The 24272-nt window shown below is 46.5% G+C and overlaps 1 protein-coding gene across 4 annotated transcripts in view; it reads right to left on the bottom strand.

Annotated features, from left to right (window-relative positions):
* Positions 1–24272, bottom strand: part of BTBD11 (BTB domain containing 11) — a 341753-nt gene that overhangs the window by 226351 nt on the left and 91130 nt on the right. The gene's annotated exons all lie outside the window — the stretch shown is intronic.

The raw sequence follows: 24272 nt of genomic DNA, 5'->3' as shown, positions 1-24272 counted from the left end.
ACGGAGGTGAAAATTGGAGCAATGCCAGTGGCCCCAGAAGCTGGAAGAGGTAAAGAATGGGTGCTGCCCTGCTGACTCCTTGACTTTGAGCTTCTGACCTCCAGAACTGTGTATGCTGGAGTACATTCTGTTGTTTTAAGCCACTCAGTTTGTGGTCATGTGTTACAGCAGCCACGGGAAACTGACCCACATCATCAGAGGACGTTAACCTACGGAACACGCCCATCCACAGCACAAGCTTTCTCAAGAAGAACCCATGGACCCCTAGGATGTTCAAGGATGACTCTGCTCCTCCTGAAATCTCCTCCTGAAAATTCTGTGTGACTGAGCATTCAAGCATTTTTGGAGGGCAGGGGGTGGGGGAGAAAGTGTCCATAGCTTTCGTCAGGCTCTCAAATGAGACCAGGACCCCCAGAAAATATCAAACACCACAGACCTTCTCCATGGAGGGCCAGAGCTGGGTCAGCAGGGTCCAGGGTCAGCCAGACAGCTCACCATTCATTCCCTTACTCACTTAATCTAGGAGTCATTCCACAGGATTTAAAAAAATTTATTAGCAAATTTTCTAAATATTCTAGTTTCAGATTTTCTTATTTCAATTTCTAAAATATTAGGCTGGCTGTGACACCCTGTCATGTTTTTCTGTCCTTATAAAATTATTTCTAAAATTCCAAATATATACCATTTTCCTGCATCTTACACTCTAGCAATATTTTTATTTATTTATTTTCCACGTGTTTTTTCTTATTGATCTACAATAGTTGCACACAGTATGGGGCTATGTGTTCCACAGAGATTTACAAAGCACCTGTGATGTGCTAGGTGCTCAGCTGTGTGCTAATAGGCAGAGCTGGCAGAAGTCCCACTATGTGCTGGGAAAACAGACCCAGAGAAACTCGCTCACCCTCTGGATACTGTGCCCACGAGGGCCACATCCCTTTAAGCCCTAAACATGTTGGTTCTGGCAGGGTATAGTGGGCAGGATAACCATTCTGGATCCTGAGTCACTCACAGACTCCCATATGTTGCCATGTAAAATCCTCACATCCTTAGAACATTCCAGAAATTCCAAAATGGCAACTATACCCCTGACTGCCAGCCTCCCTCAGAAGTGGCTCCAAATCCTCCTTTGACCACGTGTCTACATTCTTGGTGTAGAAAACACAGTCCCAAAGCTCACTGTGCTCACATGCAGATCCCCAAGCCCAGATCGTCACGCCCGGCATGGGCTGATTTGGCCTCTTCTAACATCTGTCACCTGATTCCCAGAAGGAACACAAAGACCGCGTGTGGCCGAGATGGAGGGTCGTTTCTGAATTCTCCCTCCTAGCACATCTGACCCCTTGGAGAGTCTTCAGTAGGTGCCACCAGAATGCGGTAATTGACAATGTCCCCATCCCTTCTGCTGTGGCTTAAGAAGAATCATAAAAAGTCTTTGCTGGCAGATGTAGGTAACCAGGTGCACGTGGGCTATGCTGGCGGCGCAGCTAGTGGGTTCTATTTTTGAGGAGGGTGCCCTGCAAATGCAGAACAACGGTTTAACACAGTGTGTAGCTGCAGTGTGCAATATGGTGCCCACTAGTCAGGCATGGCTACTTAAATTATTTAAAATTAAAAAAAATTAAAAATTCAATTCTCAGGCACCCTTGCCCCATTTCAAGTGCTTAATAGGCACATGTGGCTAACAGCTGCTATACTGGACAGCACAGACACAGAACATTTCCATCAGTGCAGGAAGTTCTACTGGATTAAACAGGGATAGGCCCTCTGGCCCCGTAATTCCACTTTAGGAATCACATCCCAAGGAAGTAATAAGGAAGGACAAAGTATCCTGTATAGAGAGCACCATTTAAAGCAAGCGGAAGTTGGAAACACGCCAAATGCTTCTGCACAGAGACTGGCTAAGCAAGGGATATCGGCTCAAGGGAAAAAATAATGACCCTCTTTGTTTTATATGTGTACTCATTCATTCATTCAACCAACATATAGTTACTGAGCACCTACTATGTGCCAGGCCCTGAATCAACTGCATGACACAGATGCCAAACAAGGCAGAGAAGTCCTCTGTCCTTACAGTACATTCATTCCAGAGCAGAGAAGCAAGATTATTAACAAGGAGGTGAATAAATAAAGATCATTTCGAAATACGTTAAGTATGGTCAAAGCAATAAAATCCTTGAAGCCACAGAGAATGACAGGCGGGAAGAGAGTGCTGTGTACGAGGTGTTCTCGGTGCATTGCTTCCCTAAGCCTCTGAATGCCTCTGAAGCGCTCCTCCCACAACATGTGGAGTAAAGTCAGGGCCTGGGGATATGCGTACTCAGCGTCAGCGTAAGCTGCAAGAGAAATGGTGGGTGTGCACTGATTCTATTTCCATCAACACATGTGCCCACAGAGAGCAACAATTGGAGGAGAACTCAGAGGCATGTATGTTTAATTAATGTTCTGCAAGGCTGGTTTTGGTTTGTTTTTGTAGCACTAATGCAGTTCAGTTTCAAAAAAGAAACCTCAGCTAAGCATAAACTGCTCCAGAATTAAAGCCAGGACAATGAATGCATGAGGGACAAGGTGGCTGTTCATACCCAAGTGGCAACTGGCCACCTCCTAGGCTACCCTCCCTTGGAAGAATTATTGTCTCCTCCATGTGCCCATCAGCCTTTAATCTTTTTTTTTTTTTTTTTTTTTTTTTGAGACAGGATCTTGCTCTGTCGCCCAGGCTGGAGTGCAGTGGCGTGATCTCGGCTCAGTGCAACCCCCACTTCTTGAGCTCAAGTGATCCTCCCACCTCAGCCTCTCAAGTAACGGGGACCACAGGTGAACACCAGCATGCCCTGATGACTTTTTAAATTTTTTGTAGCAAGGGGGTCTCACTTCATTGCCCAGGCTGGTCTCGAAGTCTTGGGCTCAAGCGATCCTCCTGCCTCAGACTCCCAAAATACTGGGATTACAGGCTGTGAGCTACCGCACCCAGCTCCGCCTTTATTCTTAATGCGGATGTAATTCTTGGACATTGAATTATAGGTAGCCTCTGGCTCCTGGGTTTGCTTTCACTATTGCGATGGGGCATCTGAGTATGTGATGAGTGTTATGGATGCAAAGAAGAACAAGACAAAAGTCCTCCCTCAAGGGCCCACCAAGAAAGGCTGTAGGAGACACTGTGGGGTGTCTTGCCCATGTGCTCTTGACTTACCACTTGAGTGCATGCCAGCTGACCTCCCACGGCCAACACCTGCATTTCTTTACCTACCAGCCTTCTTGTGCCACCAGAGCCCATTGTGTGTGGCAGGCTGGAAGTGCCTGCTGGGAGCAGCTCCTGACCACAGACTGATGGAGGCTGCCAGCTGTCTTGCCCCACAGGTGGGATAACTCTGAGACATGTGTTCTACACTGGCTACCAGTTTCCCTCGTGAGAATTAGCTCCAGTCACCCGTGGTGGTGGTGATGTTAAGGACTGAATACCTGTGTCCTGCAAAATCCACGTGTTGAAATTCTCACCCTCAATGTGATGGTGTTAGGAGATGGAGCTGCTGGGAGGTGATTAGGTCATGAGGATGGAGCCCTCATGAAGGAGATGAGTGTCCTCATAAAAGGGACCCCAGAGAGTTCTTTAGCTCTTCCACCATGTGAGGATAGGACAAGAAGTTGGCAGGTTGAAACCTACGAAAGGACCCTGGCTAGAACCCAGCCAGTCCCTGACCTTGGACTTCCAGCCTCCATTACTGTATAACATAGGTTTCTGTTGTCTACAAGCCATCTAGTCTATGACACTTTGTTATAGCAGCCAGAACAGACTAAGACAGCTGGCTTGCTGGCACCCCTTTATTGGCTATCTTAGCTTTCCTGTAATTCTCTCCCATGTAATTCTAGAGCTTACGTCTTTGCTTAGGGTCTGCTTTTGGGGCAAAACCAACCTAAGACAATGGCGTACCTTGCTGAAGACTGTTATGAGGATGCAGAGAGAACATACATGACACACCCAGAGTGGCACTCAGCAAATCCACCTCCCTTCCCAGGGGGCTGCTCCTTCCTCAGTGGTTCTTCTGATCTGGGGCCATCTTGCTTGTCAAATTCTGGAACGCCCATGTCATGCTCTACTCTCTCCCCAACAGCTGCTTGGGTAATCCCAATTCCATATCGTAACTCATGTGTATGATTTGAATAAAACCATTAGAGCCACCTCTGACAAACTGCCTTGCCTCCTCCTTCTGCTGTTCTTGTCTTGAATGTGTTCAGCCCGCCGTGCCATGAAGAAGAGGCAGGCAAATAGGTGTGTGCTTGTTAATGAGTGGGCTGTGAAGAAGGAAGCTTCTCACAATACAATCTCATTAAGAATGATCACCCAGTGCATAGGTCTCAGACTGAAGCATGCATCAGAACCTAGGGGGAGCTTGTTATAAAATGCCTATAACCAACCCTCTCCTGTAGAGATTCTGACACAGAAAATTTGTATGGAGCCCAAGAATTTGCATTTTTAGCAACGTCCCCATAGTACACACTTAGAGAAACACATTCGTCGTCTTCTTGTTGACCTACACTGCTGTTCGCTGGCCCACTGCCCGAATCAGAGTAAATTCCCATCCATTCATCCATTCAACATCTCCTATTAGACACCTCCTCTGTCCCACGCCATGAAGCTAGACACTGGCACCATCATAAATATTCCAAATGAGAAAGTGGCTCATACCTGCTACTTTCAGCACACTGGGAATCCACTCTAAACACTTAGTAGGTCCTCAAAGAAGACTGAAGCAATGCCAGGGCATCCCTAAGGTAAAGAGAATGGTTGATTTCTTCGAAGGAGCTGACAGGCCTGTCTCACTGAGGACTCAATAATTTTACTTGGAGAGGTAAAAATGTACCAGGGTGTCTTTACACAAAATCAGCTCATAACCCATTTCCCTCTTTCCTTCTCTTCCAATTTCATCCGTCTCCTTAGGCTTCAGAGTAACCTTTGACCTTTAGGGCTTTCCAACCTCAGTATCACCTGGCTACAAGCGGGTGGAGGGAGGTTATACATGCTCTGTGTTGTGCCAAACCCCTATTAACCTCGACAGGGTTGGACAGGAGAGCTGCCTTACACACAGAAATGGCCCAGTGGCGGTGGGCTGGACAACATAACCACATAGCCCGGCCCGGTCGGCAGGGCAGGAAAACTGCAGCCGCTCGCAAACAGCATGCAGTAAATATGCATCTTCACTAACACCCTCCCCTTAATGGCCTCCACCTGCAAGCTTCATTTAACCCCAAACTCATGGCCTCAATTCCCTGGATGGCCCGTGTTCCACGGGCCAGGCCGGGGGCTCAGGTGTTCCCTATACACAAGGAATAAATCTCCAAGTTGGCCCCTCCTGGATTCCCTAGATGGGAACACACAGTCAGGTGCATCTGCCCTACAGGGTCATCCTCAGCGTATGCTAAATTTACTGCTATTGGGTACATTTACCCTACACTAGGGGTGTGTTTGGCTGCATGGGCCTGACTTACATACATGCTGCCCCCACTCTCCAAAAGTCACAGTTTGCATTTCTTTGGATTGACTTTTTTATTTTTTGGGTGGGGGGTACAGAGTCTTGCTCTTGTCACCCAGGCTGGAGTGCAATGGTGCAATCTTGTCTCACGGCAACCTCCACTTCCTGGGTTTAAGCAATTCTCCTGCCTCAGCCTCCCGAGTAGCTGGGATTACAGACCTGTGTCACCACACCTGGCCAATTTTTGCATTTTTAGTAGAGACGGGGTTTCAACATGTTGGCCAGGCTGGTCTCAAACTCCTGACCTCATGCGTCTGCCTGCCTGCCTCGGCCTCCCAAAGTGCTGGAATTATAGGTATGAGCCACCATGTCCAGCCTGGATTAACTTTTTAAAGTACCTACTATGTACCAAACCTCCTGGGAGTGCAGAGGTGGCTAAGCCAAGCCCACTCATGGAATGGAATGAGTGTTTTCCTTTGTATTTTGCCACGACTGGTAAGCATTTAACAAGAACAGACATCAAATTGAACGAGACCTTTTTTCAGCACAGAATCACAGTCCCCACCTGGGTCTAACAGGCTTCACCTTCAATTCATTCAGGTCACATAAGACCCTGATGCATTTACTAGCAATACTTGGAAAAAGCACAAACCTGTGCCTGTTCACATGTTTCTGATGAGTATTTCTGTGAAGGGAGAGCTAGGAAGATTTCCATTTATTTTATAAAGTAAACATAATCTTTAAATCATATGCAGTGGTGTGTTTTAAAAATGAGAAGTCTTGACTAAGAAGAGTTTGTTCTAATAGTAAAAAGTGGTTAGGAAATTAATAATATAGTTCAATCATACTGATCAAAGGAGATGAGCAATTATCTTTGAATATGACAGAAGGTATTTCACAATCTGCTTTAATATTTGAAAAATGAAGAGCACAACACATTCTTAATATTATGGGAAACATCTCTCTAATAATCAACATCATACTTAATGGTAAAACACTAGAGATATTCCCACTAAGGTCAGGCACAAGAAAAATTGACTTATCACGATTATTTTTTAACATTATTCTGGAAAGGACAGCTAATACCTTGAGAAAGGGATGGACAGATGGACGGATGGATGGATAAATGGAAGACAACCATTAAAAAAAGGGGACCCAAATCACGATTATATGCAGGCGTGGTGACAGTCAACCTTGAAAGCAAAGAATGTGGGAAAATGAATATTCTTAAGCACTGACTATTGGAGTATAAACTGTACAGAATTTTCAAGAGCAAGATAGAAACAAACATCAAAGCAAAAGTGTTTTTCACACATTTTAATCCAGTAGTTGCACATCTAGGAATGTCTTCAGAAGTAATCTGAGATGCCTGGGCAAATGTCATGTTCAAAAAGATTCGACATTATGCTATTTATAAAAGCACAAAAGCAGTAACAATCTAAATGACCAACAAAGAGGGACCAGGTTAATACATTATGATTTCTGCAGCGGAGAGATGGAATATAAAACAGTATTTTAAAATTATATTTTAGGTGAACAACACTTATTGCAAGAAAGAGGTTGTGATATACTACCCAATGAAAATAGAACAATACAAACAGTATGTGTGGCATGATATGAGTTTGTAAATTGTAGCTTTAAGCATAGAAAACAGACCAGAAAGGCTCCCACACAAACGCAAAAGGTGATTATCTTGGTGTTTGTGGTATGTTTTCTTCATGTTTATTAGTAAATAATTAGAAAACAAAACATGCTATTTAAAAATGAGTTGATGCAATGTTTACAAGAGGTAAGGCTTCAAAGTCTGTCTCAAGTGCCGCCTGCTATGCTTGTTACAGCCACTCTTGTATCTCAAAAGGTCACATCTGCAATGGATACCAACGTCAGACATTGCAAAGCCTATCCACAGATCACTGACAGGTTAACATTGTTTTTCTGTATTATGGCTGACTTGGACCATGCATATCTGTGAATTAAAGCCAGAGCTATGCATTCATAAAGCAGACTACCTGTGTGCCGAGCTCTGGAGAAAACTAATCCATGGAGTCAAACCTCTCATAGCCCACCATTCACCCACTGGAAGCTAGCGGAGTTTCAAGAAATCAGCAGCTTCTGTGCAGCTGACCTTGCAATTCGAAGCTGGCAGGTGAGGACAAACACCTAGAGCCCAGCCCACAGTGGGAGGAACCATTTGGCTCAGGTGAGCTAATGTGACAGCTGTGACTCACTGCACACTCGATTTCCCTACATCCCAGTGAAGACAGCTGAGCAGGAAAGAAAACGAAAATTTTAAACTGACATGGGTGGAGAAGCATGGTCGACCAGTTGTCCAGGTTGATGGCAGTGTGGTTTTTCATATCACCCATGTGAGCCCTGGGACAGCTATAGCCAAGGGTCAGCTTGGCGGCTGGTCCTACCCATTTCACAGGCTCTGCTCAGGCTGGAGCAGAACTGACTCAACTCAGAAGCAGAGCTGACAAGGAGAGAATGGATGCCTGCCAGCTGCTAACAGAAGCCCAGCACTACCTGTGCTTTAAACCAGCGAAACAAGCCCCAACCTTCACACTCACCTCACAGAACAAGTCCTCCTAATTTAAGATTGCTTCCTTTCCTCACTCCCTCTCTTTCTCCTGGACCTTCCTCCCCCACCTGCCCTAGATGCTTAGGCTGGCAGCTTGGTGAAGCAATATGGCAGCTACGTGCCTTTGAACAAATCTCATCGCCTCTCTCAGTCTTCATTTTTCATCTGTAGAAGAGGAATGATAACAGCACCCACCTCACCAGGACGCTGTGAGGATTAAACGGTATGATGGGTGCTGCTGGCCTGTCATGGTGCCTGGCACCGAGCAGGTGCTCAATAAATGTTAGGCTTCACTATTTTAATGGGATTTTGCCTCTTCACCGCATGTGGTATTTTAGTTTGGACTTCCCCAAAAAGCAAGCCCTGAGGCAGGGATTTGGGTGTAAGCTGTTGATCTCAGAGGCTCAGCAAGGGAGTAGGGAGTACAAGAGAAAGGGAAGAGAGCTCATCAAGGATGCTTTAATGAGAAGGTCACTGCTATTGGGATTGGGGCTCAGTCTTGCTAAGACCCTCTGAGAGGCTGTGGCACACCCCCCAGAACTGTCCCACCGAGGAGGCGAGGATGCTGGGGTGTTTATTACTTAACTCCCATCCTTTGTTGGTGGAGGGGTGCTCCTGGGGTGTTAACTCCCCACGACTTCCAGCCTGCCCAGGTGAGGCTGAACATGTTCCAGGGGCCCAAGGACACCCAAGGCAGAAAGACACAGGGGATGGCCAGACATGCTGGGGAACTGACAGCATCTGTTATGGTGCATGAGATGGGGCTGGACAATGTGATCCTGGATGCAGACCATGTAAAAATCTAGGAGCCCTTTCAAGGCTTGGCCAGGTACGCTGGTCCTCACTCCTTTCATTTGTCTGTTTCTTCCATCTTTCATCCAGCCATTCAACAAGCACGTTTTGAGCACCTACTGACTGCTGGGTGCCAGACACTGTGGGAGATGCTGCAAGAGTCAAAGAGCATAGATCTGGATTTCGGGAGGCAGCAAGTGGCTTGGCAGGGCTGGACCTGGGACACATGAAGAGATGAGGTGGAGACAAGGAGGGCAAGGGGTTTAAGGCTGTTCTGGGGGATTCTGACTTGTGTGCAAAGGTGCTAACATGCTGGGAGTATGCCAGGCTAAGCACTGAAATTGCTCCCAGATTTTGACATGGTCAGCAACCAGGGATCACATGAACTAATGCCACCTCACCCACTGTCACAGATGGACATGTGAATGCTCAATCCATTTTGATTGTCGGCATTAGACTTTCATCTACAAGCCACTGAGAGCCATCAGAGATTTTATTTATTTATTTATTTATTTATTAATTTATTTTTGAGACAGAGTCTCACTCTGTTGCCCAGGCTGGAGTGCAGTGGCATGATCTCAGCTCACTGCAACCTCTGCCTTCCGTGTTCAAGTGATTCTCCTGCCTCAGCCTCCTGAGTAGCTGGGATTATAGGTCCATACCACCACACCTGGCTAATTTTTGTATTTTTAGTAGAGGCAGGATTTCACCATGTTGGTCAGGCTGGTCCCAAACTCCTGACCTCGTGATCCGCCTGCCTCGGTCTCCCAAAGTGCTGGGATTACAGGTGCCCGGGTGCCATTGTAGATTTCTAATGAGAGAAGTAGCGAGTATTTTGGAAAACAGCTATGATAGGCTGAGTAATGGCACCCCAAGAATGTACTAATCTCCAGAATCCGTGTCACTTTAATGGCAGAAAAGACTCTGCATATGTGATCAGTTCAGGATCTTGAGATGGGGAGATTATCCTGTATTATCTGAGTAGGGCCAAGGTAATCATAAGTGTCCTTTTAAGAGGGGCATGGGACCAGCACTGTCACTCACACCTATGATCTCAGTACTTTGGGAGGTAGGAGATCGCTTGAGAACAGCCTGGGCAACATAGCAAGACCCCACATCTACAAAAAATAAAAAATTAGCCTGGCATGTTGCACACATCTGTTGTCTCAACTACTTGGGAGGTTGAAGCAGGAGGGTGGTTTGTGCCCAGGAATTTAGGACTTTGGTGAGCCATGATTGTGCCACTATACTCCAGCCTGGGTGACAGAGCAAGATCCTGTTTCTAAAAAAAAAAAAAAAAAAAAATAGGAACACAGAAGGATCAGAAGTCAGAGAGAAGGCAATGTGATGATGGAAGAAGAGAATGGAGTGGTGCACCTACAAGCCAAGGTATGCCAGCAGCCTCCAGAAGCTGGAAGAGGCAAGGAAGGGTCTCCCCTGCAGCCTCAAGAGGAGCCAGCTCTGCTGCTACTTTCACTTTAGCCCCAGAAGCCTCATTTAGGACTTCCGACCTCCATAATGTAAGAGAAGACATCTGTATTGCTTTAAGCAATACCACAAAGTTTGTGGTAATTTGCTACTGTAGCAACAGGACAACTAATACAGTGGTTCTGAGGGCATTGGGGATTAAAATGGATGAAACTGAGAAAAAGCAGGAGAATAAGGGGTTTGCTGCCAGGTCATAGGTGATGGTGACTCAAGGGAACGCAGTAGCGGTGGGCATGGGGGAGGTGGATGAATTAGAGAGGACTTAAGAGGACAGAACCCCTAGGACTTGGCAGAGGTAGGGGAGGAGGGGAGGGGAGAAGGAGAGATACGGCAGCGTTCTGGTCTGGGCGGCTGGGCAGATGGTGGCAGAAGGGAGAAGGCCAGGCTGAGGTGCAGGACTTTTGCTGGCTGGTGTCAAGGGAGTGTCAACCTTCACCCTCCAGCTGCCTTTCTTCACAGCCTGACTCTCAGCAAGACCAGTACATGCCAATGAGCTAATCAGTAAACCTGGTCAAGATGTGCAAGAGACCCAGGTGGGCGCTGCAGAGGACAACATCTGGATGTTGCTGGGATGACTCCAGAAAGGAAGGAGAGAGGAGTGGGGTTGAGTGGGCAGGAAGAGAGGCCAGCAGCACCCTTGATCATGACCCTGCCACAGCAGGCAGGAGCCCACTCCAGGCTCTGGGCTGGAACCATCCAGGCAGAGATTCCTGGGCTGTGTCCCATCAGGGATGCGGAGAGCAGCCCGTTGGGCTGGGCTCTGCGCTGACTCATAGCAGGCTCACAGCCACTATTGCAGGCTTGCAGTCCACCCCTCCCCTTCTTGTCCCCATCCATCTACCTTTGGCCTGCTTAGACACAATGGGGCCAGCGGGCCACTACTTGTCCTTAATCATTCTAAACTGCTCCAAAAAGAGGGACATGGCACTGCTGTGAAGTGCTGATGGCACAAAATTGGAGAGAATAGTAAATAAAAAGGAAATACCCAGGAGAGGAGCCGAAAAGGAGATGCCAGCATTTATGCAACTAGGCCAGCGCTCTGCGTCCCCCTTGCTGGGGTGGGAGGGAGGGAGGCCGGGAAGCCCGTGCTAGAAATGCAAATGCCTTCTGCAGCCGCAGAGCAGATACTGATCTACGGAAGGCTGAACTCCAAATGACTCGGAAGGCTGTGATGGATGGTCGAACCCAACTGGGCATAGGGCTTCTCTCTTCTCCAGAACGTGAGGACTTGAAAGGTTACAACCTCCCAGGAAGACAATGGTAGGGGAGGATTGGCACCAACTGAGCATCACCACGTCCCTGGCCCAGTGCTAGCTGAAGAAGATGGAACTTAAGGAGCTCACAGGCCATGGGGTCACAGGCATGGAAAGAAATGAGAGTAGTGAAGTTCTGGTAGTGATCTGATAAGATCTGCATGAAATATGGTGGGCACAGGGGCCACCATTAAAAGAGGGGTCTGTTTTCACCTGGGAGGTCCATGAAAGTCTTCACAAAAGGAGTAATTATTTAGGTTTATTTGTTTAATTGAGGCAAAATTCATATAATACAAAATTAACCCTTTTAAGGTGAACAGCCCAGGGGCATTTAGTACATTCACAATTTTGTGCAATCATCACCTTATCTAATTCCAAAACATTTTCATCACCCCACAAGGAAATCTGTTCCAATTAAGTCATTGCTCCTGTTCATTTATTCCCCTGGCAGACCCTGGCAACCACCAGTCTTCTTTCTGTCTGTACAGATTACTCTCTTCTAGTTATTTCAGATACATGGAGTCACAACATGTGACCTTTTGTGTCTGGTGTCTTTCACTTAGCATCAAGTTTTTAATGATCACATTGTAGGTATCAGGACTTCATTCCTTTTAATGTTTAGATAGTAGAGGTGATTCTTGAGCTAATTTTGAAAAATGAGGAATTATTACACGTGTAACCCAGGAAACAAAGGGAAAATGGCACCCCAGTGGCGGGTGTGGCATTACCAAATGCATGGAAGCATGAACCATGAGGTCAGAATGGCAGGGCCATGGATTGTTGAGAGATAAAGCCTGGAAGTGGACAGGGCCTAGCCCGCTAAGGGGTTTGGGTTTTATGTTTAGGTAATGGGAGCCATGGTAGGCAATAGAGGGTGTGAGATGACCGGATCTGGATTTTGGAAAAGATGCCGTGTCTGCAGCATGGACCACTGGAGCAGGGAGACCAATTAGACAGCTACTGGGAGGGACAGGGCCAAGGCAGGAGCTGAAGAACACAGAGGAAGGACCGGCCATAAGTATGTTAATCAGGCAAACCTAACAGGCTTGGCCCATTCACCTTGCATGTGAAAGTGGCACTTTGGGAAGCTAAGGCAGGTAGATCATGAGGTCAAGAGATCAAGACCATCCTGGCCAACATAGTGAAACCCCATCTCTACTAAAAGTACAAAAATTAGCTGGGCGTGATGGCACACACTGTAGTTCCAGCTACTCAGGAGGCTGAGGCAGGAGAATCGCTTAAACCCAGGAGGCGGTGGTTGCAGAGAGCTGAGATCGTGCCATTGCAGTCTAGCCTGGCAACAGAGCAAGACTCTGTGCCCCCCAAAAAAGAGTGGCAGATATGGGAGTTCAGGTGAGGAGCTGGGAGGAGCTGGCTTGGTGGGTGGCACTGAGGGCAGATGAGGCGTTCTGCTGTGGAGGTGCTAGGTTTTAGGTTTCTGAGGGTTATCTAGGTGGGCCCTTCCAGCAGCAGCTGGGCGGTATACAGGTCTGGATCAGGAGGAGTGTGGACTGAAAAGACAGTTTCAAATCTTGCTTCCTTTATTCCTTCCAGTGCCTCATGAAGTGCATGTGATTCCCATTCTACAGCTGGGAAAACGGAAACTCAGAGAGATGAAGCTATGCAGTCAAAGCCACACGGCTAATAAGTAGCAGAGCTGGGGCTCCAACCCATCCTTGGCTGACTCCAAAGCCTCAGGGCTTTTCATTAAACCAAGCAGCCTTTTAAATTCTTTCACTGCATCTCCCACTCTACTCCCAATTCTAAATCCACTCAGCACCTCCAGGGGAGGAGAAATACGGGCCTGAACGGACCACAGAGAAGCAGTTCTGCCATCTTGACGTTTACCTGCAGTGTGCAGAGGAGCAGAGAAAGGAGAGAAAGGCAGGAGCACGCTGCTTTCCCAGCAAACACTTAAAATTTCCGAGGATGCCCTGGAGAAGCGCTGAGCCTGAATTAGACCCCAGGGTCTCCAGGATGAAGCTGCCGCTGATAAGGTAACCAGGGAGACACCCCCAGGGTGGAGAATCTGAACTGGGTTTTTTTTTTTTTTCACACCACTTAAGTGCCCACTCTGGCATCTCAAGGTAATGTCATTAACAGAGTCCTCCCACATCACGTGGGCCAGCTTATGGTGCCATGGTGGGTAGGAAGATGCAAGTTAACAATTTCATGGGCAAATCTGGGGCTTTTGGAACCTTTTTAACTGGCAGGAATAAATCAGCCCCAGAGGCAAACAAAACTAGTATAAAACTACCCAAAGCAAACAACTCGGGGAAGTAAGCAGGTGTCATTGAAAGCAAGAGAGGCAATGGAGGAACTGTTATTTTAATGAAGCAAAACCAGCGACTTCGCAGTGTTTCTTTAAGTGAGTCCAGCTTGCATTCTCAAGGCCAAACAGCCCAGTCTGCTGAGGGACAGGCCTGGAATGGTATCAGGTTGTCGCTGAACTTTTGTCTGAATAATTCAATGTGACTCAGCTATCCCTTTTAACAGAAATCCTGATGTCCAGGGTCATTCAGCATCACTGGCTCCAAATCAGGACCTCTGTGCAATGTCCCTGCTTTTTCTCATCGCAACAATCTCTTCTCCTGGCCCCACACACCATACCACCCCGCACCACCACTGTATTTCGCTTCTCCATTCTCCTTACACAATCGCTGGATGCAGTGTGCTCTCCTGTCTGAATGGAAGAAATACTGTACTGCTTGCTGCTCTCTCTGGGCTCATCGGGTGGTTAGAGAGCATGTGACTGTCAGCTTTTCAGGTTCACGTTCCCTTTCTTGGCATGGAGCTATCGTGTTCTGCAGCTGGATCATGTGTGGGGAAGCACTCTGAAAACTGGTATCAAGCACATTGTAGTTCTCTTTGCTACAATTACATTTTATATCTCCGCAAAAGCATACTTTGTGACACAAGAAAAATGAGAAGGCAGAATTCTCATTTACTGAAAAAATTCTTATTACCCTTTGGTAGTATAAATCGATTATTTTTGCCTCCATAGTGTTTATTTCCCCCTTCCTAGGAATGCAAAACTTTAATGGGGAAGAGACGGCTCTCTGCCACCACTCCCAATTACAGATTGGGCACACAACAAGGCTTGGTCAAGCTGTGTATTGTATTTTCTTAGAGTGATTGTGTCAGAAAAGGGCAGGTGACATAAAGTAGGGGAACCATCAATTTTGTTGAAACTATAGAGGAATAAATATTCTTTCCCTATGGCGATTGCTATCCATAAGGTTCATGTCAGCTTAGAGCTGCTGGGGGCTACCTGTGAGAAATGGAACCAAGCTAAGGTATGAAAAGAGAGAAGGCTAAATCCTGAAGGTATAATTTGTAATCCTGGAACCAACTATGCCTGAAACCCATCTATGGCTTGACTGTTCAGTTACAGGAGCCAGCCTGAGTTGGGCTTCTGCTCTTATATGCAAGAATCTTAATTAATACAACCTAGTACAGTGCTTTGCACAAAGGAGGCATAAGAAGTTATCTCCTCATTCAATTTATTAGCAAGTCTTGGTGGATCTGCCTGCAAAATAGGTCCCAAATCTTGCCAACTTCTCATCACTTCCATTGCTGCCATCAAGGTCGGTCACCAGGATCTCTCACCTCAGTGACTGTGAAAGTCTCCTGCTTGGTCTTACTGTTTCCCTGTCATCCTTCTACAGGCTATCTCCACTTAGCAGGCTGGCAGAATTAGTCCTCTAAAGCCTAATTCAGACCATGTCACTCTTCTGCTTGGCACCATTCAGTCGAAGTGGGCTCCCATTCCACTGTGGGTAAACTCCAAAGACTTTCTGCAGGGCCTCATCATGGCCTATGAGGCCTTCCAGATTGGCCCAGCTCCCTCTCTGACCCATCTTTCATCACTCTTGTCCTCGCTCTTGTCCAGCCCTGGCCATGCTGGCCTTGCTTATATCATGTCTGTTCTCATGTTAGGACGTTCACACTTGTTCCTTCCTCCATCTAGAGTCCTCTTTCCCCCATATCTTCCTGGATCCCTCTCTTTGCTCAAATTTTACCTCCTTAAGGCCCCTCCTTGACTATCCCATTGAAAGTAGCTCCCCAAACCATCTACCTCACTGCCTTACTTTTCTCTATAGCACTCTCTATTACCTAACATTATATATATTTTTCTTTGTATATTACCTTGTCTTCCCCACTAGAGTGTAAGTTCCATAAGGCCAGGGACTTTGTCTCTTGTTTACTACTATAGCTCAGTGTCCAGAAGAGTGCCTGGCACATCCTGAGTGCTCAGTGAGTACTTGTTGAGAGCCTGAATAAATGCTGAATATGTAATGAATGGCATTAGGCAAATGGAGGCCTCTCTGGTCCATCAGTTTCTCCATCTACACAATGAAGAGACTGGATGAGATCCAGTCTTCAAAGATCAGCTCACCTCTAGGCTGAGGTGGAAGGTGCAGGAGGTACTTTGAACTTAACTTCCCTGCTTTGACTGAGCAGCTCAACTTTTATTTCTGTATATTGGGGTTCCATAGAAGAAATAAAAGTGGATCCCTGTCAAAGGTGGCTTATTTCGTTTTCCAAATGATTCAGTGCTAGGCCTAGAAATGCAGGATTTCCTATTCTCTGAGGCGTTTCTGCATTTTTTATATTTTCTCTTAGCAGAAGAGCTTTGCAGGCTTTTTCTCTTTGCCTTAAATTCTAAGAAAGTCTAAGCAGATTCTCTTTATCATTGTTAAAGAGGCACAGAGCGGGTGCTCCCTTCTGGCACCAATATATTATCTCGTGAGTACTTGCCATCCCTCTCAGCTGTGGAAGGTCCCAGCAGAGAAGACCAGGTGCTGCGGGTATTTAAAGGAAAATCCCTTCTGTCTACTTCACTTAGTAACAGGTCTCTCCTTTTTCTTTACTTCATGCAATTTGGAAAAAGTGGCAACTTGCTCTAAAACCACAGAGATGTTAAATTTAAACAGGAAGAGAAAAATCAATCCATGTATGAGGCTAATTAAAAAGCCTCTCGTAGGACTCTGTTTCTTGCCTATTCTTGCGCCTTCTCTTAGAGACAAAATTTTTTCTCGATAGACTCAGCACACTGAGAAATGTACATGGAAAAAGAAAAGCCTTAGACAATAATCCTTCAGTAGACTTCCTCTCTACTGAGACCTCTCTACTCTTTTACAACAGCTTAGAAAGTTGGTAGAAGAGTTAGGAAAATTTGGAACCAAGGCTTGCATCATCTGAATAGTAATGATTCATGCAGCTCCCTTGGAAAATACCTACATTTAGGGGCAAGAGGAAAAATAGAAGGCAGGAGACAGAAGGAAGCAGTGGGATGGGAAGTGTCCTCTATATACTTAGAATCAGTACTCAGCTGGGTCTTTTAATCCCACAGAAAAGCTTCTGAAAGTGAGAGTTGGGTAACCTGCCTGAGTCCCACGACTAAGGCAGTGATGAGCCATGATTCTAGTTCAGGTCTGAAGTCAGGGTTCTCTCCATCACAACGTCCCGGCTCCCAGGAGATCTAGTAGCATATCAAGGAAGCCAAATGATATGGTTTGGCTGTGTCCCCACCCAAATCTCACCTTGAATTATAGTTCCCATAATCCCTATGTGTCATGGAAGGGACCTGGTGAGAGGTAATTGAAGCATGGGGGTGGGTTTTTCCAGTGCTGTTCTCATGATAGTAAGTCTCACGAGATCTGATGGTTTTATAAAGGGCAGTTCTCCTGCACATGCTCTCTTGCCTGCTACCATGTAAGACGTGCCTTTGCTCCTTCTTTACCTTCCACCATGATTGTGAGGCCTCCCCAGCAATGTGAAACTGTGAGTCCATTAAACTTCTTTTTCTTTATAAACTACCGAGTCTCGGGTATTTCTTCGTAGCAGTTTGAAAATGGACTACTAATACACCAAGAATGCAGAAAGGTTTTGGAGAGATCGTGGGGTCAGAATTGGATCAGAAAGATCAAGAAGGACATCATCAGAAATACCCCCACTGGATATATAAACTGAGGTCCCCAAGAGAGCAGTTTCAGTGGAGTAATGAAGCCCTCACCTTGGATTTGACTCTTATGTGGGGAAAAAGGTGCAGGGCCATCTTTCCAACATGTACATCTGCTGAAAACCCTTCACGGGTTCCCCACTGCCAACCTCTCAACTTGGCCTACAAGGTCTTCTAGTGACTCCTCCACCACCATTTCCTTTTTCATTACTCAAACATCACATTTGATCCACACCACTCTGCCTGGGCTTTCCCAGTCACAGTGCTGTGTCTGGCACTGATTCGTGCTGCTCCCTCTGCTAGGCATGTTCTTCACCTAACTCTGGCTCTTGCAGCATGCGTGTAAGAAAAGTGTCTGAAGATTCAAATCAAGGTTAGCAAGCCTGGGCTGAAATTAACCATGAAGGTAATCAGGTAAGCAACTAACATTCATTAAGTACTTCCTATGTGCTAGACCCAGGTCTAAGTATTCTCCCTGTATTCATTCATTCCTTCCTAATAACCATCCTATGTGGCACAGTGCCATTATCTCATAGGTGAGAAGCCAAGGCACAGAGGGGTTAAGCAGCTGGGGATAACAGGAGAGAGAGTGGCCACAGATGAACTGCTCCAAGCAGTTGTCTCAGAGGAGGTAGCGTTTACCCTGAAGACCTGAATGAGAAGAGTAAAGCGGTCATGGGAATATTAGGGGTTGGAGAGAATGCTCCAAGCAGATCAAACAGCAGCTGCAAACATCCAGAGACAGGAATCAATTGACTGGTCCTAGGAGGGTCTGGCGAGGCAGGCAGAGGCCAGATCATGGGAAGCTTCTTAGGCCAAGAAGAGGAGTCTGGACTTACTGTAAGTGTCTCCACTTGCATAGACCAAGCAGGTCAGTGCCTGGAGGGGTAGGATGCAAGAGGGGAAGGTCACAGAACAAACATGTCTCCCTCAAAAGCACACAGCCATGCAGGCCTCCTTCCACCCAGCTGGTTCCCCTAGGCTCTACTATGAATGGGCCCCCTGGGGGTATTCAACCTCATGACTCTGATCACCAGCCCTCAAGTCTGTCTCTGAGAGCAACATTCTCTAAGTGTTTGTTTCTTAATTAAATTCCAGCAACCTGTTCCTTTGAACTGCATTAAATTATCATGCCATCTGCTACCTGGGCAAGCAGGGACACTTGAAAAAAAATCCTAGGGAAGCCACTGGACTTTCATGGGGGTAGGACTGAGGACAGGGAGCCCTCAGCAGACATTTGAGTTACACAAAATGGGATTTGGGGAAAGATTTTAAAGCAAGTCTTACTGTTTTGTTTTTTAAGTTGGAAAACTGCTCTAAATCAACCCCATCAAGCTGTAACTGAATATCTGAGTCTTAGAGAAGTGTAGGGTCTTGCTCAAGGTCACTTAAGAGGACTGCAGAGAAGGGACAAGCACTGCTGCTAGCTCTCTATCAGGCCAACTCCCTTCTTGGATGCCCAGTTTCTGGGCTGCAACAAGCCACTGCTCTCACAATGTTCACAGCCCTGTCCTCTGTGGAACACCTACTCTGTGGTGGATAAGAAGTGTCCTTGTCAATTCCAAATACTGAGAAAATACCGCGGTGGCTAGGCTAGGTGGGCTGGGGCTGGGCTGAGGACATGATGCAAGTCTAGCCTGACTTCTAAGGGCCAGCTTGTATTAATCAGGGTTCTCCAGAGGGACAGCACTAATAGGATACATGTATATACAAAGCGGAGTTTATTAAGTAGTATTAACTCACGTGACCACAAGGTCCCACAATAGGCTGTCTGCAAGCTATGGAGCAAGGAAGCCAGTCTGAGTCCCAAAATTGAAGAACCTGGAGTCTGACGTTCAAGGGCAGGAAGCATCCAGCACGGGAGAAAGATGCAGGCTGGGAGGCTAAGCCGGTCTAGCCTTTTCAAGGTTTTTCTGCCTGCTTTATATTATGGCTGCATTTACAGTTGATTAGATGGTGGGGTAGACCTGCCTCTCCCAGCCCACTGACTCAAATGTTAATTTCCTTTGGCAACACCCTCACAGACACACCCAGGATCCTTACTTTGTGTCCTTCAATCTAATCAAGTTGACACTCAGTGTTAACCATCACACAGCTGTTAGTTTCCTCTGTCCCAAAAACTGCCAGAAAGATATCTTGCAATAAGCTGAGAAACTTTCTAAAATTGCCTCCAAGCTTTTCCCTACTGGCAGGGCCATGGGTCATTCTCTATCTGTAGGAAAACTTGGCTTTGCAGAGCTTCTGGGCACTGTTGTCACTGGGTAGACCTCAGATGCACACAGGCTTTAAACACAGGTTCTCCAGACTGTATCAGAGAGGGCGTGGGACTCAGCTCATCAGGGGATGCAGGGTGAGTTAAGCACAACGTCTTAGCACAGGGTGGACACTCAGTTAACAAGAGCATCTGCTGTTGATGGTGCACATGCTATGCATGGACACTGAAAAAGCCTTCTACTTATTCTCCCTACAGGATGCATAGTAGAGACATCTGCATTTTACAGCTAAAACCACCAAAACACAGAGAGGTTGAATACCTTGCCTAAGGTTGTTTAGTGGGCTAAATGGTGGCCAAAGTTCCACTTAAGGGACTTTGGAGATGTGGTCAAGGATCTTGAGATGAGATCATCCTGGATTACTCAGGGGAATTATAAGGATATTGTCCAACGACAAATGTCCTTCTAAGAGACAGAAGAGGAGAAGGCAGATGAGAAACAGGGGCAGAGACTGGGGTGATGTGGCCATAAGTCAGGCTGGAGAAGGTGAGGAAGGATCCCCAGCCTCAGAGAAGTTTCTGCTGTGCTGAGCCACCCAGTGCGTGATATTTTGTTAAAGCAGCTTGAGGATACTAAGACAGGTCCCAAGGCCAGCTGGTGGCAGACATGGTTCTGTTTGACTCCAAAGGCCCTGCTTGTAACCAATGAATGAGTGGATCCACACTTGGATGAATGAATGAGGGAACCTCCTTCCAACACAACACCATCAATATTGTTTCGGTAACAGGATATGAAAGAAGAAGATCCAGGCAGGGAAAATTCAATTGCTAATTTCCTTGCCTTTGGGTGTCAAATTTGATCCTCTTAATTCTGCCTGTTTATTCATCATTAGGGATCCTGTGCTCAACAGAAAGGGAAGAAGGGAGTAACCCAGCTTTTATTAAGAGGACACGGGGTTGCCAGGCACGGTGGCTCAGGCCTATGATCCTATTGCTTTGGGAGGCCAAAGTAGGAGGATTACTTGAGGCCAGGGGTTTGAGACCAGCCTGGACAACATAGTGAGACCCCATCTCTACAAAACAGTTTTTCAAAATTAGGCAGACATGGTGGCATTCGTCTGTAGTCACAGCTATTTGGGAGGCTGAGGCAATAGGACCACTTGATTGTGCCACTGCACTCTAGCTTGGGTGACAGAGTGAGAGCCTGTCTCTTAAAAACCAAACAAAACACAGAGGCTGTGGTGTGGAAACAGGATGGAAACACTGCCTGGGCCAGACACCCAATGGCTTTCTAGTTTAACAGTAAGTGGGTTACTCATGGAAGGAGAAGACAGACAGGGAGGTGATGGAGGTTCTTAACAAACATACCTAACTAGGCATCCAGATAGTTGAACCATTTATTCTTCAAAGGTCACAGGGCCACAGGGGTTCATTCTCCTTTCTGCTTTTCCCCAGATCCCCTCAGCCTAAAGGGGTAGATGCAGACCTTCCGGGCAGAGGAAGGAGCAGCTAGCTGGATTTCCAGAAATCTCTAACAGAAATGATTCAAGTTCAGTTCCTGGCAGCTGCTCAATAAAAGGAATGAAGAATGTACATGTTCAAAACCTCTCTATGTAGGTGCCAGGTCTGGATGCTTCAAGACTGCATAAGAAATGGAAGGAAATATGGAAGAGCCTCCTTTCTCTGTCAACACACACATTTGGCCCCTTTCCTCGGTTTCTGGGCTCCGTTAGGACACGTGTGCAAGCATTTCTCAAGGCTGCGTTCACCTTCTGCAGCTCCTGACCACAGGCCTTTCTCATTTGCAGCTGCGCCTGCCTGAATTATTTCAGACTTCAGAATTTTTCCAACCTCCCATTACTGGCTGGCTGTGAAACAGAGCATAAAATGCCAGTCACCTTTTTTTTGCTTTCAAATTCCATAGTCATCTGACATCATAACAGATTTCATACTCAAACTGTCAGGGTGCGGGCCCAGACCACTCTCACCAGCCTCCAAAGAACAAGAGGCATCATGGCATGATGCAAAGAACCTTGAACTTGAGGTCATATAGCTGGTGGTGGGGGGGAGTTCAAATCCTAGCTCCACCATTAACTGACAGCCAGGCCTAGACAAGCGTCTAATCTCTCTGAGTCTCAGTTTGTGTTTTTATCCAAAAAATAGTTACACAGCTCTTCCTCTGTGATGGACACTGTCCTTCTCTGCTGGAGGAGGCAAACCAGGAATAAGCCAACAAGAAAAATATCAGACAGCGATAAGTGCTACTCAGAGAATTCAAATGGGAGATGTCCGAGTCAGTGGGTGATCTCAGCTTCACGTGGAATGACCATGGAAGGTCCTTCTGAAGAGGCAACAGTGAAAATAAGACCAGAGTGACCAGGAGAAGTCAGCAACACAAAAACAGGATGAGTGTTCTACGTGGAGGAAACAGCTCATGCGTGTCCCGAAGGCTGGGCTGCACTAGGACTTTCAGAGGGAAGCTGTGAGGTGAGAGTGTAGTCTGCGTAGGATAAGACTGTGGTAGGGCCGGGCACAGTGGCTCCACGCCTTAATTCTTGCACTTTGGGAAACCAAGGCAGGTGGATCACTTGAGGGCAGGAGTTTGAGATCAGCCTGGCCAACATGAGGAAACCCCATGCCTACTAAAAACAAAAAATTAGCCAGGCGTAGTGGCAGGCGCCTGTAGTCCCAGCTACTTGGGAGGCTGAGGCACGAGAATCGATTGAACCCAGGAGGCAGAGGTTGCAGTGACCCGAGATCACACCGCTGCACTCCAGACTGGGTGACAGAGCAAGACTCTGTCTCAAAAAAAAAAAAAAAAAGAGAGAGAGAGAGAGAGATGGTGATAGATGATGCTGGAGAAAGGCAGAGACCAGATCAAGTGTGGCCTCAAACTGGGGTGCAAATGGTGATTGACAGCATGCAGAAAAAAAAATGTTCAAACATCCAGCTGCCTTTATTTTTGACTCCAAAAATTTCAGAAGGAAATTAAACTCAATTAATTTTACTATATTATTGCCCATAATATGTCTTTAATTTCCAAATGACTATGCTTATCATGAGAGCGCAAGCTTGGGTTTTTTTGGGTGGGGCTAAAAGTTTAGACATCAGGAATGCAGGAGCTGACTGATATTTTTAAAGCATGACTTTCTGTAGAATGGCACTAACATCCTCAGTCCATACCATCCACACAGGGTGTTTGGAGCCACCACTAGCATAATACATGATGCTGTTTTTATTGTATACAGAAATGCAGTGTGGCTGAAAAAGTATTGGGACCATTACCAATTAGCAAATTATCCCCGAGAGTCTAACCAGTCTAAAAATAAATTCATGTTCGTTTGCATTAAAAAGTTAGACTAGCCTCTACATGTCACACTGCCTGTCCTTGCCTCCTCTTCCTAATACCTACTCTCTCCATTCTTCTGACCTTCCTTTCCTAGCTATGCCTTCTCTTCTCTCGTGTGCCCGACATGCCCAGGCTGAGAAAATAAACTTTCTATTTCTCCTTTTAGGGATCCATAATGTACATTTCATTGTGTATTGAAAGCCCTGAGAAGTTCTGCAATTTAAAAAGCCAGTTTAGCTGTGTCTAACTTAGTGGCTTTCAACCTGGCCACACATTAGAATTACCTGGGTAGTTTTACAAATGACTTATTCCTGAATCCTGCCCCTAAGGGGGACTCAGCGTTGTTGCCCGGGCAGGAGGACTTGTCAAAGCTTCCCAGGTGATTCTAATGTGCGGCTACTGTGGAAATCACTCCTTTAATGCAACAGTTCCCAAACTTAAAAAACAAGCTTCAACAATCTCTGTTAAAAATCTTCCAGACAGATGGGAAGCCAAGGCAAGCGGATCACCTGAGATCGGGAGTTCCAGACCACCCTGGCCAACATGGAGAAACCCTGCCTCTACTAAAACTACAAAAATTAGCTGGGCGTGGTGGCGCATGCCTGTAATCCCAGCTACTTGGAAGGCTGAGGCAGGAGTATAGCTTGAACCTGGGAGGCTGAGGCAGGAGTATCACTTGAACTCCCCCGGGAGGCAGAGGCTGTGGTGAGCCAAGATGGTGCCATTGCACTCCAGTCTGGGTAACAGGAGCAAAACTCCATCTCAAAAAAAAAAAATCTCCCAGACAATTTTTTTTTTTTTTACATAACACCTCCTCATGCCCCCATGGAACTGTGGAATAACTTTACTAGGGTGGCAGTTTCCAAATTTCAGTGCATATTAAAATCAGTTGGGGACTTCAGGAAGTGCCATTTCCAGTTGCAACCTCAGATATGCTGCATCTGGAGCTCCAGGGTTGTGGCTTGGGAAATCTGAAGTTTTAGCAGGTCCTCCATATGATTCTGATAATTCTATGAGTTTGCAGGCCATCAAATGAGGTAACCAGCACTAGATGGGTAGGGTGGAGGGTGAGGGGCAACCAGTTGCAAGTGAGATCCTTCAATTCAGAGTTCCTTTAATTCAGTGGTTTCTTACCTTCCTCCCCTCTCACCTCCATGTTGCTGC

The sequence above is a fragment of the Sapajus apella genome, unplaced genomic scaffold (assembly GCF_009761245.1).
Source record: "Sapajus apella isolate SASKATOON/1434 unplaced genomic scaffold, GSC_monkey_1.0 scaffold2, whole genome shotgun sequence".
NCBI lineage: Eukaryota > Metazoa > Chordata > Mammalia > Primates > Cebidae > Sapajus > Sapajus apella.
Note: the sequence above shows the minus strand (reverse complement) of the source record. Positions and strands in the feature narration are given on the sequence as shown.